Below are 18491 nucleotides of genomic sequence, written 5' to 3'. Positions count from 1 at the left end.
GTATTATAAGTGCCTTAGATGTCATAAGGCGATGTGTAAAGAGCACGTAGCGAAACTGTGCTGCGAGTGCGGCAATATTATGTAACATGACTTGTGTAACTTTTTAATAATAAATATTCGCCTTTAACAATTATGTTTGGTATTTATTTATACGATACTACTCAACAATATCTGAGAAACAATTTTTTTACGCTCGAAGTAATTAATTTCAACCTTTATCATCATAAATCAACGAAACAACGTTTTTTCGCTAACTCGAAAAAACGCGTATTTTCATTTTTCAAAAAAAAAATAGTTTTTGGAATAAATCAAAAAACCGTTATGGACATTTGTAAGAACTACTTTTTACCTTTCAAATGCGATTTATACAATGTTAATAATTTTTTTTTTCAAAAAGTTACAGCATTTTGAAAAAAAAACGTTTTTTACAAAAAAATTCAAGACCCGTTCACATTTTTCATTATAATTTTTTTTCAATCAGTTAAATGATTAATCTGACAACTCTATTGTATTTTTGAGACAATTTCACACAAAATAAAAAAAAATTATTCAAATTGACAAAGTACAGCTCGATATACACCCAATCAAAGTCGCCGGGTTAGGCTAACCCTGTCCGTACTGAACGTAACTTTTTTATAGTCCGTACCCTGAGGGTTAAAAAAAGGCGGGTGGGTAATGTCAGAAACATAACTGGATGTCGTGAATACGAAAACAACTGACATGTTCCTTATCACTTCCGAATATCAATTAGTTGATCAATTGTATGAATTATGCAAGCATTCCCCTTTTCCACATTTTCCGCAAAAACAAAGAAGGCTTCACTTGATCTCGATTACTGTAAATTTCACACAGCGAAAAGTGCACAAATCTTACCAAACTGTTCTAGATTTGCACTAAACTGAGGATATTTCCCTTCGATTTGCGAACAACAAATCCTAATTCTTTAGAAAATTTTTAGAGTAATTAGAACGGCAGATTTTGTGTAATGCTCTCCGCCGTTCCTTTTCACTAATGCAAATGACTGGCAGCTGTGACGTAATCGCTCTTGTCGGAAGCGAAACTAGCTTTGCAAACTACACAAAATACATCCGCTCGCAGTGGCGAAAGAATCCATACTGATCCAATTTTTGTTGAGAGGTTTGTTTTTACCTGATTTCGTTTGTAGCTTTTTCACTAATGGGCGGTACTAACGGCTATAAAAATAGCCGCATAAAGAATTTTAATTTCGATTATTTCATTTCGGATTTGCATTTCATTGAAAGAAACTATCAATATGTTGTAGGGATTCGTTTATGCCTTTCAGAAAGACCAAATTGTGGAACTCACTACGATATTAAGCACTGTTCGGAACATTTTCTCGAACGATTTGTTGTACAGCAGCAGATATTTTGTTCTCTTCCTCAGAACGCGTTCTGATTAGCTGATGTTGACATGGGTCATATGAGACAGGTTTTTTAATAGTGTACTATTGGAATACTTCAATGCTTTTTTTCTATACACGCTTAAGTTGAAAAATTTCGATTCTATTGGTAGTTAGATTATATAAATCCTTTCACAGATCACTGAGCTATGAGCTTTAAAAATACGAGCAAGGTAAACGCGAATTGATGAAAATAAAAATAATTGATGATAAAATGATAAAATTATGAATTATCCTCTTTGATACTCGTTCACTCCATACATTTCAGAAGAGTTTAATTTTGAATTATTTGAGATTATGTCACACAACTGAATATTTTATCATAAAATTGTGATCATATTTCCGATGGCATGTAGCAAAAATTATGTTGATTCGTTAGATACAACAAGAGATATTCACGATCAAAACCTTATCACTCTCTCAGAGGGTAAACTTTAAAAAGGCACCCCATAGTAAAGTAAGTCGTATTCACGACAAAACATTTCACTCATAATCTGATTCACTGTCTGGTTCATTTACTCCTGGAAATATACTCAACAACTCAAAAAATCGGGAGCTAGTAAATTTTACTTTTGAAGAAAAAATCGACACCTTCGCACTCACCGACTGCTGAGTCTCTGCTGAGTGACCGACATGTTGAATGACATGAGCAAATTGTAACTAATGCTAGGACCAACGCTCAGAGAATGGGATGTGACATTTGGTGTTCGAGTTACCGCGAGTGGTCTCCTTCGCTCCGTGGTCATTTTCGCCCCTGTCTCCACTACCTATTATAGGACAGTACCAACCTAGAACCTTCCATGTCGTAAAAGACGACAATAGTAGGAGTTTCTCGTTTCCTATTTTTGATTGCCAGATTCTATCCATGTTTCAAATCTAGAGTCTCTTTTTACTAAACCATCACTTCATTGAACCAACTATTTTTAATTTTAACATTTATGCTTAAGTTTTCGAAAGAATTCTAATGTTTTATATTGCAAAATTATTTTACTCACTTTATGTTATTTCTCGTCTTTCAAGACTTTAACTAACCTAAATCATATTCACTCGTTTTTGACATTAAAAATGCCTTACTTTTCGCTATACGAGGCTGGGTGTCAATTTAAAAAATGCAAAACTAATCGCATAATCTTTTTCTGTCATGATTTTGAACGCTTATAACTAAGTCATTTGTTGATGGATTTATATAACTTAACAACAAATCGATTCGGAAACATTTAACTTAAACTTATGAGGTAACGTCGTTTAAGTATTTCAATTGCATACCAAACCTATGTTTTCACGAGCCAATCACAGTCGCAGTCACAGTGCGTCAATGATGTCACAAGACATACACAAGAGAGAATCTATAAATATATGCCTGAATACATTTATTAGAGATGGGCAATTCGCTCCTGAGCTGTTCCAATGAATCACTCTTTTTAAAAGAACCGCAGCTCACCAACTCACTCATTTGCTACCCAGTTCGCCGCATTGTGAAGGGTGGAATAAGCTACGAGCTGAACGGATCTTCGGCTCTTGAAGAGCGAGTTCTAAACAAGAAGAAATGTTAGCATCAAGTTTCGTTATTTCTTCCATATCTGTATCTATCCTTTTTTTAACGGATTGAATGAGCTATTATCAGTGATAAATCTTATCTCTCACGGTGCAAGAAGAACGATTCACGAAATTAACCATCAGTTGAATCGAAATGAGCGGATCAATCGAATCGATTCATTTCGGTGAGTTGATCGGTTCGGAGCTTCTCACTAATATGAGCTGTTTCGCACACCTCTAACATTTCTCGGTTATTTTCTCAAAAGGGCGTATAAGCAAGTGACAGTTTCTCTTTGTTTACTTTCTCTTCTACGCTTATCACTCAACTCTTTGCATGAAATGATACCCGAAACTTTCGACTTTCAAACAGAATAGTGATATCAAAAAAATCTTTTTAATTACATCACAATAATCGGAAGAGAGAGTGATTATAAAGAGAAACTGTCACTTGCTTATACGCCCTATTGGAAAATCAACCGAGATTTATGCTTTAGTTAACCCCTAGGACAGGACCAGACAACTGGCATCTTTTTCCAGAAAAATATTTCTCTTCTTATTCCGGTTGCTCCCTGCTATAAATAATAAATGCCTCGCGATCACTGTTGCCAGTAGAGATAATTATTCATTCTGAAAACTTTCTCCCCTTATAACATGCGATTATTTATCATTTGAAAACACTTCGACAAATGTTATATCGGTCAAAAATATAGCTCTGGATTCATTTTGATCAGATGTTTGTTTTGAAGAAAACGTTTAGTTGAAACAGCTTAATAAAATTTTTCTAAAACACTCAATTTTGGTTAATTAATTCTTGCAGCTTTATTGACTAAAGTATTCAACATATTTTATTTGAGAAAAATAATAACATACAGAAGTATCCAAAGATTCGGTGCTATTCTCAACCAACATAATCAATATTCTCGTCCATATCACACTTCGTGATTTCAGGCTTTTTCTTTGTATCATCCAGTGATTGTTAAATGTACTCGTATACTTTCCGCATTGACAGGACTTAAAAACAAATTGAGCTTAAATCCTATTGAAATTAATAATTTAGAAAAGATGACCCGAAAAATAAAATATCTAATATCAAGCTACTTTGATACCGACAATACTGACAACACTTTTTCTACCACCCTGCAGTAATATTGATTTCAACAACTTGTACTTGCTAATGTCAATTTCAACCAATCACGAGCTGGTCCGAAATTGGTCCTAAAAGTGGATTAACAATTGTCAGGTCCTGTCCTAGGTTAACCCCTGGCCGTGAGCAGCGATGTCAGATCTACGGAAATCTCCGTAGATCTACGGATTCGAACATCTACGGAAACTGGATTTTTTTCACGGAAATCTACGGAAATTTAACTTTATCAACGGAGAACTATGGAAACTAGTCTTGTCTGGCGAGCAAAAAAAAGCTTTTCACCGCGAGAGCTTCCGAGAAAAATTCCAATCTACGGAAATGACACTACTGCTATCTGGCATCGCTGGCTGTGAGCGAGGATTCCTTGTAGGCTGGTGAAGGTGTTTGAGTAGTGAGTGGTTTAAAGTCACATCCACTCGCTCACTGGATAGTCGCTTTTGTATGTGTGCGGCGTGTTCAGTACAGTATACTAGTATTTTTTTTTATTCTCCGGCAACTAGCCGGAGAATTATCGGCAATAGATTTTTCGGACCCAATAGGAAGCGCTTGTATCTCGATGATTAGTTGATGGATTTGCCTCATTTAATTGATTCGAAAGCTTCAATATTGTACGTTTAAAAATGTTTTAATTTGTCAACGGATCGTGTGCATACTGAAATCTCTTTTTACATACGAACAAAACGGTGGCGCGCACATGGGTTCATTATTAAGTTGTATTATGATGATAATCATAGATACTTCTTTTTCATTAAATGTGGCTAAACATAATGAACTATCTCCCAGCGCAAGCCCTCAGACCCTATTATAATCGTGTAACCTAATTGAATAGTTAGAATTTGATTTAGATGTATAAAACATAATATTTTTGTCTAATCTTGCTTCCAAGAATCTAATAATGCGTTATAACTATAGCAATGTTCGTTCACGTATTATCAATATCAAGTTACAATATGAACAAAATTAAGATAATTGGTTGCGTATGCATTGGTTCCTAATATGCAAAAGTATAAATCAATGAAAGTATCAACATATTTTGAGCGTACTGTTTCACATGTTTTCTTATTTGTATTGTTACCGTTGTATTTTCAGACACTTTTCGAAGATTATCGACAGTTTTTAATGAAGGATCATTTAAATTACACTATTACTGACTTTATTAATTCACGGTTACTGATTCAACATTTTTCGATCAAAATATATAAAATCTTCTCTTTAATCACAATTCATAAAACTAACCAATCTGTTCGTTCTCTTTCTTGCAAATCGTGCTCAGTCGTGTTTTGCATACACCCTTTTTATATTTTTCTTAATAATAAAAACCATTGAGATTTTTGAACTTTTTTCTCTTATATATCAAAAGACGGTGCTAGTGCGTTTACCAGACCTGATGGGGTAAAATAACCAAAAAATAACTTTTTTACACGACTATACTGAACAATTCGTGCCAGGCACATAAAAACGTTTTTAAACCATTTTTAATCAAGGGTACCTTTGTACCCATAAACATTCATAAACGGGCTTTGGTTAGCAAATGTTTTCGAAAAAGTAGAGACGAACGCAAAACTTGCTTTTTCAGTTCATCTTACCCTATCGTTTAAAATCTTATCGTACTTATCCGATTATCACGAAATCTTCAGAGAGTGTAGAACAAATATAATTAAAGTTAGTTTTGGTATCATTCATTTTATTCATTTTGCCGTTATATACCAGTTCGCGAACCTTGATAAAATTTTGCACGACCTCATAATCAACCATTTTTTACATATTCACCCATTCTTTTTTCACTTCCTCTACATTCAGTACTACATTACGTTGTTTTAGAATTATTTTTCAACAGAGCACAGTTCCGGAATGTTTGGAAGATTCGGACCTTTCAGCACAAGATCAATATCAGTCGCCTTATACAATGTAGTGTCATGATGCCAAATCCAGCTAGAAGACCGTCGGACCGTCGTGAGCTTTCAGAAGAGCAAATAGCCGGTGTTAATGACACTCTTTCGAATACACCTGTCCATCCACAACGTTTGCGGTTACAAAAGGTGTACTTCGCTTCCCGCAATTGCAGATTTCTTGCCAAATTAAAATTTGCTTGGTCAACTTCGACGTCTTCTGTTTCTGGAGACTTTCGGGAACACCTCACTTATTCTTGGCAGTCATATACAGGTTTCATGGAACTTGCTTGAAGCCTGCTTTCACATAACAGTTCGGCTGAAAAGTTCGTATCGTTTAATAGAAACACACATTTTTTGCCAAAATTCGTTTTTATTATTCAACATAATTGCTATCAGAGACGATACAGCGATTATAGCGATCTTCCAACTTTTCGATACCATTTTTGTAGTACGATTTGTCCTTTGCCTCAAAATAGGCCTCAGTTTCAGCGATTACCTCTTCATTGCTTCTAAATTTTTTACCAGCGAGCATTCTCTTGAGGTCTGAGAACAGAAAAAAGTCACTGGGGGCCAAATCTGGAGAATACGGTGGATGAGGGAGCAATTCGAAGCCCAATTCGTTCCATTTCAGCATGGTTTTCATCGACTTGTGAAACTTGATGAAACAAAACTTTTTTCTTCTTCAAATGAGGCCGTTTTTTTTTAAATTTCGTCCTTCAAACGCTCTAATAACGCTATATAATAGTCACTGTTGATGGTTTTTCCCTTTTCAAGGTAGTCGGTGAAAATTATACCATGCGAATCCCAAAATACAGACGCCATAACCTTACCGGCCGATTGTTGAGTCTTTCCACGCTTTGGGTTCGGTTCATCGCGTGCAGTCCACTCAGCTGACTGTCGATTGGACTCCGGAGTGAAGTGATGGAGCCATGTTTCGTCCATTGTTATATATCGACGAAAAAAATCGGTTTTATTTCGATATAACAGCTCCAAACACTGCTCAGAATCATCAATTCGTTGTTGTTTTTGATCGATTGTGAGCTCACGCGGCACCAATTTTGCACAAAGCTTTCTCATATCCAAATATTCGTGAATAATATGTCCAACACGTTCCTTTGATATCTTTAGGGTGTCAGCTATCTCGATCAACTTCACTTTACGGTCATTGAAAATCATTTTGTGGATTTTTTTCACGTTTTCATCGGTAACAGCCTCTTTTGGACGTCCACTGCGTTCAACGTCTTCGGTGCTCATATGACCAGTACGAAATTTTGCAAACCACTTACGAATTGTTGCTTCGCCCGGTGCAGAGTCTGGATAACACTCATCAAGCCATTTTTTGGTATCGGCGGCACTTTTTTTCATCAAAAAGTAGTGTTTCATCAACACACGAAATTCCTTTTTTCCATTTTTTTCACATTAACAAAAGTAGCTTCACTCAAAATGCAATATCTCACAAACTAATAATCAGACAGCTGTCAAATTTATACACGTATCTTTTGAAGGTTGGTACTAACTGAAAATGGTATGGATTTAATTCTAGTGGCGCCCTCTCATAGAAACGATACGAACTTTTCAGAAAGCAGTGTAGCAGTTTCGTTAACTTCTTGCCGTATAACTTGCGGCACGGTTTTTCGAGGTCGTTTTCTGTTTTTCGTCACGGTTTGAGATATCGTTAGTCTAACGCGTACATAATCATCTTGAGTTTTTGTGTTCTGCTCGAAAGTCTTGCTGCGCTACGTCGGTTTTGCTATTTCAATAGTACACTTTGAAAAATCTCTTTGAATTGACCGAAGTTTTCGCGAGCAAGTCATATCATGCCAATAAGATGCCATCGTCTTGATTTCTCTAACATAACCGACGGTACATACTGAAAGGACGTTGCAATACATGGTTAAGTTAAATGATTCCAAATCGATAAGTAGTTAAATTATATAGATCCATCAACAAATTACTAGGTTATAAGCATTCAAAATTGTGACAAAAAAGGGCATTTTGAATGCCAACATTCCATAATTTTCCGTATATATCTAGAAAACATATTGCCAGATCCGGAGTCTTATCAGCAATGTTGCCAAATCCGTAAATTTAAATCAGTTCATCCGTAGATCCACAGTTAAGACAAAATTACGTAGATCTACGGATAAATCCGTAGTCCTCGCATTTGATAGTAGCAGTTCTTCTTTGGCATATATTGGAAGATTTGGCGGCATGCATGAGAAAAATACTCAACCGTTTTTCGTAGTATGAACTTTTTCACAAAACTTTTGACTTTAAATATTGGCCCTGGCACATTTTTTTTGTCAGCCAACGCCTGCCTTCATGCAGAGTGAATAGGTGAAATATTCGCTTTGTCATCTGTTCGATGAATAGTCATTTGCTAGATTTGTAGTGTTCCGTATCGAACCGACTTACACTCGGTTCGGTTCGATTATGCCGCAGTGAAGATTGCTTGTGCATTTTTAGTGCCATCGTGATCGGTCGTGTCTGGCACACAACACAGTTTTTTTTGTTTTGAAGGCCTATGCGACAGATTCTCAAAGTAGGGTATTCTCAAAGAAGGGTAAGGGCTCCCTATTTCTTCTCATTTGTAAGGACGTTACCTTAAAAACCTGATTTAGCCACCAAAATCACTACGGTTTTTTCATATTTCTGCTTAATTCGCCTTGCTCCACATTGGGAATTGATTCACATTCCATGGTTTTGTATTCATCCTATCGTTGGTCCTTTATTTATCCTATAAATTAGCAATGGCGACAGCAATCAAAACCCAAATATTGCACTATTACATTCTAAGGTTCAAAATGTCAGAATTTTCCTTAAAAAGGACCTAATGCCAACTATGCCACAACACACGATATTTACAAAAAACAGTTTGGAATCATTTCGACGTTTAAAATTTTTTGGATCGTTTTTATTACCTTTCGTTTCAAATTTTGAAAGTGACACTTATAGGCACGACCCAGCTAGCTCAATTTTAAAAAAATATTTTCTCAGGGTCGGCATCCGACCTTGGGAGGACACGGTCACCACGACACTTACCCGTTGGATTTTCTGGCTTGAAAAAGAGATATCTTCAAGGGAACCTGGCTCTTTTTTTGTGAAGGAAAATCTAGTATCAGTTTAACAAAATTTATTAAATTCTAATTCCTGAATTGTGGCGACGCTAATCGTCGTTCGGTGGGGCCCTTTGATGATCGTCGTGTAAGGTGGGCGAGAGAGAGACAGAGTTGGAGACATACCTGCGGTACACGTGGTGTAACGGTGATCAGGAGCTATGTTGACCGTAAGATGGCGCTGAACGGCGGTTGAAACTACGTCGAATTTCGGTCGGAGGATGTAAGCCGTTTGACCGTCTAATCGAGTGTGGCCCTTCTTGGTCAGGAACAGTGGTGTAATCCGTAACTCGATGCACGCTCACCCGGTACGGCATTCGCTCACGATGTAGATTTTAGTCCGACAGGCTGGCGCTATATCGCAGTGCGCTGCTCCGGGAAACCAATTCTCCAATTAAACTGGCCAGAAAGGATGACGGAGGACCCCGTTTAACTTCAAATGTATAACGTTGGACTCTGGCTGACTTCGTGTTCAACACGTTTCACTTTTTACTTTTCACTCCGTTGAAACTTTTAACTTTACAATCCGTTCGCTTCGACTATCTTTTATCAACTGTCTCGTCTATCTCCTTTATCAATCTCCCTCCACCTTTAGTGCATCTTCTCTCTCTCTCTCTCTCTCTCTAAATTCTAAGCCGGATACTGTGGTTCTGCGGTGACGAAAATCCTTTGGGGACTGATGAGGACTGCTGTTCAGGGTTGTAATTATTAACGGTTAAATTTTTAGTGCGGACTTTTTGCCGTCTTTTGCCGTTGCGGTTTTTCCGATACATTTTATTGAGTGTTTTTGTTAACGTTTGAAGAACTACGGCTGTAAATGGGTTCTACAATGGCTTTGGCGGTTCCTGAAGGGAACTTGCCCAAAATCCCAACGCCTGGTCTGGACGTTCCGGGATGGGCACGAAAGGCCTCTTTTAATGTCGAACCGGTTCATTTCTACAGTACCCCGCAATTATGCAAACGTTAACAAGTTACAAGATAACGATATTTTTTTCAAATTTGGTTTTATATGATTTATCGGGTTAAGTTTTTAGTGGTTAGTAAACTTATCCTATGTTAAATAACAATTTTACAAAAACACTTTCTTAATTATATTTACAATATTATAAGAGCCTTGAAATGAACAAAATCTATTAATAATTCTAAATATTCAAGAAAAGGAACGCTTATAGAAATCGCTTCATTGTAGCCGAATTTGAATTATTCGAATGTCGGGTAACAATTTAAAATTTTACTCTACAGTTAATTTGGAGAACTTAAAAAAACAAAAAAAAATTGTTACTATTTAGGTATTAGCCCATCTAAAACCAAATTGTAGAACCAGAGATGCCATTCATACAGATTTATCTGTATTGTATAGATTTTTGCGTTCGCGTTCGTTAAATCAGATTACAGATTTTCTAAATTTAATACAGATTTGTAAAGGTTCATAAAAAGTGAGAAGTAAAACGTTAGACTTTTCTCTCTGAGTATCTATTAGTATTTGATTAAAGTACTTCTTTAAAAGTTTATTAATCAACGGACAAATCACATGTTAAAATGGAAATCTTTTGTGCAAATGTTTGATGATGAACACTGATAAACATTTATATTAAAATTTAAAACCAATTTGAATTTGAATTTGATTAATTTTATTAGTGAAACCAAATAGAGCAGATATATATTTTCTATGAAAATATCTGGCATCTCTGTGCACAGCCGATGAAACACACACATTTAACAGTGTTATGGTGACGTATAACGGAAAGAAACCAGTGCTACTAGATGTGCCAAAATGGTTATTTGATTAGTATCTATTTGGTAATATTAGAATCCGAAACAGTTTTATTTATATATAAATATCAATGATATAATTGAACTAATATCACGTATACCAAAAAATACTTATTGATGATAATTTAAAGAAGAAAAAATATATTTTTTTTAACATTATGAGAAAACTTGGCAACCTTGCGATACGAAATGAGATGAAAACAAAGCGCAATCAAGTGAATTAAGTGCAAATTTTCATCTCATATTTTTCTTGCTTTTATTGCTTATCAGGTAATTTCAGAAGTCTCTAATCGTTGAATAAACAAGTGGAAAGTGAACATTACTAACTATAAAGTCATCCAACATTGAATAGTGGTGTAATTATGTGAAATAGTGAGCATGTTTTGAGACGAATCGATTAGTAAATATTCAGAAACATGATAAATTGTAAAACTTCAGACGAAAGTGCTTCCCAAATCAAAAAGTAAGTTTATTTTAAATTAAAAAAGCGATCGTTGAAGGTTTTTTAAGTATGTTTTTCAATTGGAAAGTGTAGTAAAACCTAGAATAAATGTTTTAAAACGTTCCATAGTTTTGTTCAGGTACGTTTAAAGATATGAGGTGAAGGAATGTGATGGAAATTGGAGCTGAGATGAAACAGGGAGCCCTTATCCTACTCGTGCAAAACTTTTTCGCAATGTTCTGTTGTCGCTATTCGGAAAACATTTGGGCAACTGTTTCAACTCACAGAGTGTAGACAGTACACATTAAACTATATCTACGCAAAATTTCAATAAATTTTACCCAATAGCTTAGATGGCGTTAACCGTTCAAACTGCTAATGAACTGATGAGTCAAAGACCAAACGTAAAAATATGACAAAAATGTGATATTCCACTAAACTATCAACATTGATGTACCTGGCGGCAATTCCATTTTTTAACCGAATATAAAAAAACTGTACAACTCCACTATCTTTTTCATCAGACAACTGTGCCATACTACAGTGCTGTACCCCTCTGGGGAGCACTTCAAATCTGCTGAGAGAAAACGTGTAAAAATTGATCCTCGTTAGGCAGCGGAACGGAATGCCTAGTACGTACATCACACACATCCAGTCACATTGTAAATCCCTAATATCCTGAATGTGCACTTCTTTATTCGAATGACGTTGGATGACAGGCAGCGCACATATTAATAAAATTTAATTAAATTTGAAACCTAATACCCGTTCCCGTAAAAGTGAATGGTTTTATAGCGGCTGAGCTGTCATTTTGATGATATGCTAAAGTTCTATCCCTTTAATTGTTGAATAACCAAACAGTAATTTGATTTCGGAACTATATTGCCTTCAATATCAAATCTTCCATAATTTGTGAAAACTAATAAAACTAGAGCTTCCTGACTAACTCGTCATACATTTTAAACACCGAGCGCACGATAGAGCAAGTTATCTGAAGTGAGCTACGAAACTGCCACGAACATACGCCAATTATCTTCTCACTGCTTAATTGTTCAACAGCGTCGACAATCTTCTTGTAGCCAAGTTCGCGCAGTTTACTCACAGCTTCAGGAAAGATACTATCGAACATTTCATCCACTCATGCACATTCGTGAAACTGCATCAAGTTCTAATTAAAAAACTTTTCCTACTTCCAGATAGCTCCGAGCTGACACAGGGAAACCGTTCTCGGCGGCTGTCGGTTCAAGAGAACCGACTTTTTTTATCGCGCTTCCTTCCGAGATCGTCCACGAGTAACGTCATGTGATAATTTTCGAAAATATTCCGTCTCCATATCCGTCGGTGCGGTTCGTCGTTATTCGGGACACCCTTCCGGTGGCGGAATTTTGCTCCCAATTGTACTGCATTGTAGCCAGTTGTTCCGTTGGGCACGAATTGTTTGAGAGTTTGCTTTTCATTCCACTGAAACCGGGAGGACGAATGCTCTTGTCTGCTGTGCTGAACAGGGATAAGTAAACTTTGATTACACGTGAGCGGAAATGCTAAAAACAATTTGAAGTCGCGCTTCGAAGTGAAAGCGATAATTCTGCCGCTTGACTGGAGAAATGAACAAAGAAATTTTCATTGTGTACATTCACTATTGTTAAATGGTGGTTCGTAGAAATTTTGGATTCGGCAAATTAAATATTGACATAATAGATTTGCTCGCTTTCAAGCTTCCGGTGACACAACGCCCGGTGACCACAGGATGCAGTATAGAACACAGTTTTCGATTGATCGCTCTAACTCTACGGTGCCAGTTCTGGCGAATGAATAGAACACGAACTTGCCATCCACTTGAGATTTGTCCAGACGTTATTCTAGACTGGATTAATTTTATTCAACGTGTCTTGAATAAAGCAATTTGAGACAAAATGGCTAAGTGGAAGGGCGGGTAAAACTCAGTGAATTATACACAGGTGATGCGGTGCTCAAGATTTGCTTGTGTTGAAATTCAAAACTTTGAAAACATAATACATGACGTTTTTTTTAAAAATAACTATTTATTGGAATATGAGTTAAAATTAAATTATTAAGATTTAAATTGGGTGTTCAGCTACAAGTGTTGACTTTTCAGCCCTATTATATATATATATATATATATATATATATATATATATATATATATATATATATATATATATATATATATATATATATATATATATATATATATATATATATATATATATATATATATATATATATATATATATATATATATATATATATATATATATATATGTATATATATATGATTTGGTTATTACCATGAGGGCATTATTTGCTTCCGCAATTCTGAGATTTTTGTGTAGGGAAAATTCTAAACCTACTTGTATTGTGTAATGGGGAAAAGGAACTTATATACTAACTTACTAACTAATACAGAGAGCGAATCGATTCAATTGAAGATTGCATCGATTTTTGTCAGAATTTGCTTATAATATTATGTGACATTACATCTAATGGTTCTATATTTGTGAGTCTGTGTAACTCATTTGTACTAAACCAGGGAGGACTGGTACTGCATAAAGCATGGCTGGTCTGAAAATTTGTTTATAAATTAACAATTTGTTCTTTAGACAAAGCTTAGAATTTTTGTTTATAGGAGGATATAAACATTTAATATATTTATTACACTTCGCCTGGATTCCTTCAATGTGATCCTTGAAAGTGAGTTTTTTGTCATACGTTAAACCTAAGTATTTAGCATGATCAGACCATGTCAATTCCAAGCCATTCAATTTGAGAATGTGATTATTGTTTGGTTTAAGAAAAGAAGCTCTTGGCTTATGAGGAAAGATAATTAATTGCGTTTTTGCTGCATTTGGTTTAATTTTCTATTTAGACAGATAATCACTGAAAATATTTAAACTTCTTTGTAGGCAACTGCAGATCACTCTTAGATTTCTACCCGTGGCTAACAGACTTGTGTCGTCACAGAATAGCGATTTCTGACAACCAACGGGTAGATTTGGAAGATCAGAAGTGAAAATATTATACAAGATTGGAGCTACGCTCGAACCCTGCGGAACACCGGCTCGTACGGGTAGCAATTCAGATTTACAATTCTGATAGCTAACCTGAAGAGTACGATCAATTAAATAATTTTGAATCATTTTGATCAAATAAATAGGAAACTGGAAATCAGACATTTTTGCTATTAAACCTTTGTGCCAAACACTGTCGAATGCTTTTTCTATGTCTAGAAGAGCAACTCCAGTGGATAATCCAGAAGATTTATTTGCTTTTATCATGTTCGTTACTCTGACAAGTTGATGAGTAGTTGAATGTTCATGACGAAATCCAAACCGCTCTGGTAAAAAAACTGAATTCTCATTTATATGAGACATCATTCTCAACAAGATAATTTTTTTAAAAAGTTTACTGATAGAAGAAAGTAAGCTAATTGGTCGATAACTTGATGTTTCTGCTGGGTTTTTATCAGGTTTGAGGATAGGAATTACTTTAGTGTTTTTCCATCTTTTTGGGAAGTAAGCTAATGGAAAACACTTGTTGAAAATTTTAACCAGGAGTCTCAAGGCAACGTTGGGAAGATTTTTAATAAGAATATTAAAAATTCCATCATTACCAGGAGCCTTCATGTTTTAAAGTTTCCTAATAATTGATTTAATTTCATCAAAATTCGTCTCAATAATGTCATCTTGTGATAACACTTGGGTTGAAATATGATCGTATTTCAGTGAGACTTCATTTTCAATAGGACTCACAACGTTCAAATTAAAATTGTGGACACTCTCGAACTGCCGAGCAAGTTTTTGAGCTTTTTCGCCATTTGTAAGAAGTATTTGATTTCCTTCCTTGAGAGCAGGAATTGGTTTCTGAGGTTTCTTAGGAACCTTAGAAAGTTTCCAGAAAGGTTTAGAATATGGTTTAATTTGTTCAACTTCTTTAGCGAAATTTTCATTTCGCAAAAGAGTAAATCTATGCTTAATTTCTTTTTGTAAATCCTTAACTATGTGTTTCATAGCAGGATCACGAGAACGTTGATATTGTCGTCGACGAACATTCTTCAACCGAACGAGCTGTTGAAGATTGTCATCGATGATAGGAGAATTTAATTTAGTTTGAGCTTTGGGAACTGAAAGATTTCTAGCTTCGATAATATAATGATTCAAATTATCAATTGCTGTGTCGATGTCCGCAGAATTTTCTAAAATAGTTTCATGATCCACATGATTTTCAATGTGAGATCTGTAATCCAACCAATTAGCTCTATGATAGTTGAATATAGAACTAATTGGATTAATTATAGCTTCGTTGGAAAGTCTGAATGTTACTAGAAGATGATCTGAGTCAAAGTCAGCATGTGTAATTGGTTCACTACAAATGTGACTTTGATTTCTAACTTTGTTAGAACCAGATCAATTGTAGACGAGTTTTTCACGGAAGAGAAACAAGTAGGATTACTGGGATGAAGAACTGTGGAGTAACCAGCTGAAGTTCATTATGAAGTATTTTACCATTACTGTTATTTTGCCTACAATTCCACTGGACATGCTTAGCATTTAAGTTCCCTATTACGAAAAATTTCGATCGATATCTTGTGAGTTTTTGCAAATCGCCTTTAAAGAAATTTAGTTGTTCGCCGGCGCATTGGAATGGCAAATATGCTCCAGCGATGAAATAAATTTCATGAATGGTTTCAACTTCGATCCCCAAGCTTTTAATAACTTTAGTATTGAAAGAAGGTAAAATTCTATGTTTAATTTGCCGTTGGACAAAAATGGCAACTCCGCCACCCATTCCAGTGAACCTGTCAAACCGGTGAACCACATAATGTGGATTACTTTTCAATTTGACATTTGGTTTAAGAAAAGTTTCTGTCACAATGGCAATATGGATTTTGTGAACTTCGAGAAAATTATAAAATTCATCTTCACTCGATTTCAAAGATCAAGCATTCCAATTTGAAACATTCAAATAATTATTTAACATCACTGTTAAATTTTAAATTCATTATAATATTATTTGCAAATTGCCATCCGATTTGAAATGCTTCAAAAAGTGATGAAGTCGAATTCATTTGGATGATCATTTGAAAAAGTTGATCTTGTAGGTAGATCATTTTATTTTCCGATGTATCGACTAAATCAACTTCATTTAAAGAAGCGAATGGCATTGAAGGAATATTTTTAGGTAGACTGCCATTAGAACTGCCATTAGAAGAAGATGATATGGCCGATCTACCTATTAATAACTTGTTTTCGTTAGAAGATAAACTGCAAGGCGGTCCTGTGTTTTGATTATTTACATTGGAAGAAATAGGTGATAGATTTCTACCTGTTATCCTAGCATAACTGACATTGGAAGAAAATGTTGACGAGGTCGATCTACCTGTCAATAAATTGTTTTCGTTAGAAGACGAATTGACAGGCGTACCTGTTTTTTGTTTTAAATTCGAAGAAATCAGTGCCTTAGAAGAATTAGGCGTGGCATTTGAAACGGATTTTTGATTTTCAGATATGTTCTGTAAATTTAAGGTCGTTGATTTGACTTGTTGTCTAAGCGAACGAGCGTTTAAAATTTATTCCCTGACAGGACATTTCAAATAATTGGAATTATGATTTCCATTGCAATTTGAACATGAAAATTTATCAGTGGTTTCATTCATTGGACAAACGTCTTTCGAATGCGATTTACCACAATTCAAACACCGTATATCCATATGACAATTTTTGGTTCCATGGCCGAAGCCTTGGCAACGACGACATTTCGTTAAGTTTGCAATACGATTATGCCGTTTATAATGCTCCCAATGAATTTAATTGTGGGAAATGAAACGTACTTTTTCTAAAGTTTTCAAATTGTTTACATCACTTCGATTGAAGTATATTAGGTAAAGTTCATGGGAAATTCCAGAGCGTGGTTTAGAAGTACCATTCGCTCTTTTTTCATAAGTATTACTTGGGAAGGGGCAAAACCAAGCACTTCTTTTAGTTCATTTTTAATTTCATCAGTACTTTGATCATTTGATAAGCCTTTCAAGACAGCCTTGAAGGGTCTGTCTGATTTTATATCATATGAATAAAATTTATGAAGTTTCTCGGACAAATATCGAATAAGACGTTCGTAATTTTCCAATCCATCAACCAAGACTCGACATTCTCCTCTTCGTTCGATTTGAAATGAGACTTGTACTTCCGGGAGAAAAGTAGAAAGCTCAATCCGGAATGCTTTGAAGTCGGAAATCGTCACCGTCACTGGTGGCTTAGATTGATGTTTCTTCCCAGAACGACAAGCGTCCATTTTGGGAATTTTTGAAGAATTTTCTTTTATGTCGCTACAATCGGATTCAGGAAGAATCTCGTAAATATTGTTAGACGGCATAGGATCAACAGAAGGGAAATCCGTCCGTTGTCTTTTATTTTTACATTCAGATTCTATAAGATCGTGAATGTTATTAGAAAAATGTTGAATAACGGATTGTGATTTATTCCGTATTTAAAAATTGTTGGCCTTAGGCTTGTTGCCTTTCCGGTTGGACGCAGGCATTTTTGAAATGAATGGAATTTTCAATTTTGAATAATAGTTCCTTGAATAGCTAGCCTTTAAAAAGGCTGATTAATTTCTTAGTCACTCTAATATCACTCTTTGTATCACTTAGTCACTCTAATATCACTCTTTGTATAGCCTTGAGAAAGGCTGACTAATTGTTAGTCTTTGAAAAGACTGTTAGAGATTCAGGTAGCCTTGAAAAAGACTGAAGTCTTGAATCAATGAAACTCTAGGTAGCCAGAAAAAAATTCCAGGAGCCAAGAGCTATACGCGTGCGGTGCAAACGACTGTTCAACACCGACTGAATACAATATTGAATATACTTATCAGATGGATTTTTTGTATGGTCTTTTTACGCGGTTTTTTATGTGTTTTTACGCGTTTTTTTTATTTTATTTTTTTACGCGGATTTCCGAAGTTACGCGGGAAATTGTTTTTAAGTCTGACAATTTTAAAATTTTTTGATTCGAAAAAAATATTTCGATTTCATGCATTTCTAAGACATTTCTTCAATTCCTTTTTTCTCGGTCGCGGTCTCAAATGCTCTAAGTCCCAAAGACGTTTTATTCCAAATTTTGTTTTTAGATTCTACCACATCTCAACGTTTCAT

Source organism: Malaya genurostris, chromosome 1 (assembly GCF_030247185.1).
Source record: "Malaya genurostris strain Urasoe2022 chromosome 1, Malgen_1.1, whole genome shotgun sequence".
In the NCBI taxonomy this organism is placed as follows: Eukaryota; Metazoa; Arthropoda; class Insecta; order Diptera; family Culicidae; genus Malaya; species Malaya genurostris.
This window is presented reverse-complemented; position numbering follows the sequence as displayed.